Below are 6,000 nucleotides of genomic sequence, written 5' to 3' on the forward strand. Positions count from 1 at the left end.
TCTCCACCCCAAATCAACAGAATATACATTCTTTTCAGTACTGCATCACACTTCTTCCAAAATTGACCACATAGTTGGAAGTAAAGCACTCCTCAGCAAATGTACAAGAACAGAAATTGTAACAAACTGTCTCTCAGACCACAGTGCAATCAAGATAGAACTCAGGACTAAGAAACTCAGTCAAAACCGCTCAACTACATGGAAACTGAACAACCTTTCATTATGTACTACTGGGTACATAATGAAATGAAGACAGAAATAAAGATGTTCTTTGAAACCAATGAGAACAAAGATACAACATACCAGAATCTCTGAGACACATTTAAAGCAGTGTGTAGAGGGAAATGTATAGCACTAAATGCCCACAAGATAAAGCAGGAAAGATCTAAAATTGACACTCTAACATCACAATTAAAAGAACTACAGAAGCAAGAACAAACAAATTCAAAAGCTAGCAGAAGGCAAGAAATAACTAAGATCAGAGCAGAACTGAAGGAGAGAGAGACACAAAGTCCTTCAAAAAAATGAATTCAGGAGGTGGTTTTTTGAAAAGATCAACAAAACTGATAGACCACTAGCAAGATTAATGAAGAAAAAAAGAGAAGAATCAAACAGATGCAATAAAAAAAATGATAAAGGGGATATCACCACCAATCCCACAGAAATACAAACTATCATCAGAGAATACTATAAACACCTCTACACAAATAAACAGAAAATCTAGAAGAAATGGATAAATTCCTGGACACACACACCTTCCCAAGACTAAACCAGGAAGAAGTTGAATCTCTGAATAGACCAATAACAGGCTCTGAAATTGAGGCAATAATTAATAGCCTACCAACCAAAAAAAGTCCAGGAACAGACGGATTCACAGCTGAATTCTACCAGAGATACAAAGAGGAGCAGGTACCATTCATTCTGAAACTATTCTAATCAATAGAAAAAGATGGAATCCTCCCTAACTCATTTTATGAGGCCAGCATCATTCTGATACCCAAGACTGGCAGAGACATACACACAAAAAAAGGAATTTTAGACCAATATCCCTGATGAACATCGATGCGAAAATCCTCAATAAAATACTGGCAAACCAAATCCAGCAGCACATCAAAAAGCTTATTCACCACAATCAAGTCAGCTTCATCCCTGGGATGCAAGGCTGGTTCAATATATGCAAATCAATAAACACAACCCATCACATAAACAAAACCAATGACAAAAACCACATGATTATCTCAATAGATGCAGAAAAGTCCTTCAACAAAATTCAACAGCCCTTCATGCTAAAAATTCTAAAACTAGGTATTGATGAAATACATCTCAAAATAATAAGAGCTATTTATGACAAACCCACAGCCAATAGCATACTGAATGGGCAAAAACTGGAAGAATTCCCTTTGAAAACTGGCACAAGACAGGGATGGTGTCTTTCACCACTGCTATTCAACATAGTGTCAGAACTTCTGGCCAGGGCAATCAGGCAAGAGAAAGAAATAAAGTGTATTCAATTAGGAAAACAAGAAGTCAAATTGTCCCTGTTTGCAGATGACATGATTGTGTATTTAGAAAACCCCATCATCTCAGCCCAAAATCTCCTTAAGCTGATAAGCAACTTCAGCAGTCTCAGGATACAAAATCAATGTGCAAAAATCACAAGTATTCCTATACACAAATAACAGACAGAGAGCCAAATCATGAGTGAACTCCCATTCACAATTGCTTCAAAGAGAATAAAATACCTAGGAATCCAACTTACAAGGGTTGTGAAGGACCTCTTCAAGGAGAACTACAAACCACTGCTCAACGAAATAGAGGAGGACACAAACAGAAAAACATTCCATGCTCTTGGATAGGAAGAATCAATATCGTGAAAATGGCCATACTGCCCAAGGTAATTTATAGATTCAATGCCATCCCCATCAAGCTACCAATGACTTTCTTCATAGAATTGGAAAAAACTGCTTTAAAGTTCATATAGAACCAAAAAAGAGCCCACATTGCCAATACAATCCTAAGCAAAAAGAACAAAACCGGAGACACCACACTACCTAACTTCAAACTATACTACAAGGCTACAGTAACCAAAACAGTATGGTACTGGCACCAAAACAGATATATAGACCAACGGAACAGAACAGAGGCCTAAGAAATAATACCACACACCTACAGCCATCTGATCTTTGACAAACCTGACAAAAACAAGAAATAAGGAAAGGATTCCCTATTTCATAAATGGTGGTGGGAAAAATGGCTAGCCATATGTAGAAAGCTGAAACTAGATCCCTTCCTTACACCTTATACAAAAATTAATCCAAGATGGATTAAAGACTTAAATGTTAGACCTAAAATCATAAAATCCCTAGAAGAAAACCTAGGCGATGCCATTCAGGACTCAGGCATGGGCAAGGACTTCATTACAAACACAAAAAGCAATGGCAACAAAAACCAAAATAGACAAATAGGATCTAATTAAACTAAAGAGCTTCTGCACAGCAAAAGAAACTACCATCAGAGTGAACAGGCAACCTACAGAATGGGAGAAAATTTTTGCAATCTACCCATCTGACAAAGGGCTAATATCCAGAATCCGCAAAGAACTCAAACAAACTTACAAGAAAAAAAAAAAAACATCAAAAAGTGGACATAGGATATGAACAGACACTTTTCAAAAGACATTTATGCAGCCGACAGACACATGAAAAAATGCTCATCATCAATGGTCAGAGAAATGCAAATCAAAACCACAATGAGATACCATCTCACACCAGTTAGAATGGTGATCATTAAAAAGTCAGGAAACAACAGATGCTGGAGAGGATGTGGAGAAATAGGAATGCTTTTACACTGTTGTTAGTGGGAATGTAAACTAGTTCAACCATTGTGGAAGACAGTGTGGCAATTCCTCAAGGATCTAGAATTAGAAATAGCATTTGACCCAGCAATCCCATTACTGGGGATATACCCAAAGGGTTATAAATCATGCTACTATAAAGACACATGCACGCATATGTTTATTGCAGCCCTATTCACAATAGCAAAGACTTGGAACCAACTCAAATGTCCATCAATGATAGACTGGATAAAGAAAATGTTGCACATATACACCATGGAATACCGTGCAGCCATCAAAAAGATGAGTTCATGTCCTTTGCAGGTACATGGATAAAGCTGGAAACCATCATTCTCAGCAAACTATCACAAGGACAGAAAACCAAACACAGCGTGTTCTCACTCACAGGTGGGAACTAAACAATGAGAACACTTGGACACAGGGCAGGGAACATCACATACCGGGGCCTGTCATAGGGTTGGGGGCTGGAGGAGGGATAGCATTAGGAGAATTACCTAATGTAATTGACAAGTTAATAGGTACAACAAGCCAACATGGCACATGTATACCTACATAACAAACCTGCACATTGTGCACATGTACCCTAGAACTTAAAGTATAATTTTTTAAAACCTCATTTAAAAAATAATTGAGAATATTTTTAAATATAAAAGCCAACAAAAAGATACCTCTATGCCAGATTCAACTCTCTTTAATTTTTTATCTCTGTTGCATACACACTGTGTGTTAAAAGTTACTGTTAGATATCTATCTCAATACTAGACCTTACACTTGTATTTTTTGTATGTCATCAAGGTGGTATATATCCAATACTTGTATGTAAAAATATATTGACATAAAAGAGCTCAAATAATATATACTTCAGTTTGTGGTTCAGATTCCAAAAGAATTATTGGAAATTATTATAAAGAATGAAGCAAAAGAGAAATTTTTTTATTATACTTTAAGTTCTGAGAGACATGTGCAGAACGTGAAGGTTTGTTACACAGGTATACACGTGCCATGGTGGTTTGCTGCACCCATCAATCCATCCTCTACTTTAAGTATTTCTCCTAATGCTATCCCTCCCATAGGCCCACAACTCCCGACAGGCCCCAGTGTGATTTTCCCCTACCTGTGTCCATGTGTTCTCATTGTTCAACTCCCACTTATGAGTGAGAACATGTAGTCTTTGGTTTTCTGTTCTTCTGTTAGTTTGCTGAGAATGATGGTTTCTAGCTTCATCCATGTCCCTGCAAAGGACATAAACTCATTCTTTTGATGGCTGCATAGTATTCCATGGTGTGTATGTGCCACATTTTCTTTATCCAGTCTATCATTGATGGGCATTTGAGTTGGTTCCAAGTCTTTGGCTATTGTGAACAGTGCTGCAATAAACATGCATGTGCATGTGTCTTTATAGAATGATTTCTAATTTTGGGGGTATATGCCCAGTAATGGAATTGCTGGGTCAAATGGTATTTCTGATTCTAGATCCTTGAGGAATCGCCACACTGTCTTCCACAATGGTTGAACTAATTTATAGTCTCACCAACAGTGTAAAAGCATTCCTATTCAAAAGACAAGTATTTTTTAAAGATGCTCGTAGCAGTATTCATAATTAAAAATTAGAAAGTCAAAACTGAAGGCAAAATCAAATTATATAAATCATAAAATGGAATCTAGAGAAGTCATTGAATTGTAATGACATGGGAAAATATTTGTGATGTAATCAATGTTAAAGGAAAACAATTAGATACAACATTTACATAGTATGCTCTCCATTACATAAACAATTATATTTTTTAAAAAGAACTGCATGAAAATTAAATTGAATGTTAAAGCATGGTCAAGATTAATTTTTTTTGTATTTTTTTCCTATAGACTTCCTAAATTAGCTTTTAATTAGAAAAATCGAAACTTCAGAAAACATTAACTACTCTATTTCTCATCTCCTTGGCAATGATGCTTAAAATTCACATTCATTGATTAGACCTGGCTAATATAGTCATCACAGGGATAATATAGTCATATTAATTATGCATGTGAATTATGTTCATTTTTTACTTATTACTATCTACGCCAATAATCCAATAACCCCTATGAGAATCCTTATAAGGGAGACCTTGATCACTAGGAGGATAAGGAGAAGTGAGTTTATGATAACCGAATAATGTCATTACAAAAACAACTCAAAGTTCAGCAGGTCTTCGGTATCATCTTTATGAGCAAACATACTATCTTTCAAAAGAAGACCCAATATTTGCCAAACAAATACCAAGATGTGACAGTGCAGTTAATCAAACACAAACATGTACACTGGTTTTTTTTAAAAAATCAGCAATGTGGAATAAAAAGGACAATCATTTTCACTTCTAACCAAAAAACACAAGTCTCTTTCAAAGTATACAATTTCATTCCATGATGTAACAAAAATCTAATAGTATCTGCCTCTGCCTTAGATGTGAAACAAGGGCTGACTAACCTTGAGGTTTTGTATTTTATTTTTTATTTCCATAGGTTTTTGGGGAACAGGTGGTGCTTGGTTACATAAGTTTAGTGGTGATTTGTGAGATTTTGGTGCATCCATCACCTGAACAGTATACACTGAACCCAATTTGTAGTCTTTTATCCCTCACCCACTTCCCACTCTTTCCCTGAGTCCCCAAAGTCCATTGGGTCATTCTTATGCCTTTGTGTTCTCATAGCTTAGTTCCCACCTATGAGTGAGAACATACAATGTTTGGTTTTCCATTCCTGAGTTACTTCACTTAGAATAATAGTCTCCATTCCCATCCAGGTTGCTGCAAATGCCGTTAATTCATTCCTTTTATGATGAAATACTACTCAACCATAAAAAGAATGAATATAATGGCATTATATTCCAATGAATTAACACCATTATAATTCCATATATTCATATATGTGTATATGTATATATATGTGTGTGTATATATATAAGTTTATCCACTCGTGGATTGATGGGCATTTGGGTTGGTTCCACATTTTTGAAATTGTGAATTGTGCTGCTATAAACATGCATGTACAAGTATCTTTTTCATATAATGATTTCTTTCCCTCTGGGTAGATACCCCATAGTAGGATTGCTGGATCAAATGGTAGTTCTACTTCTAGTTCGTTAAGGAATCTCCACACTGTTTTCCATA

This window comes from Macaca fascicularis, chromosome 6, assembly GCF_037993035.2.
Source record: "Macaca fascicularis isolate 582-1 chromosome 6, T2T-MFA8v1.1".
Classification (NCBI taxonomy): domain Eukaryota; kingdom Metazoa; phylum Chordata; class Mammalia; order Primates; family Cercopithecidae; genus Macaca; species Macaca fascicularis.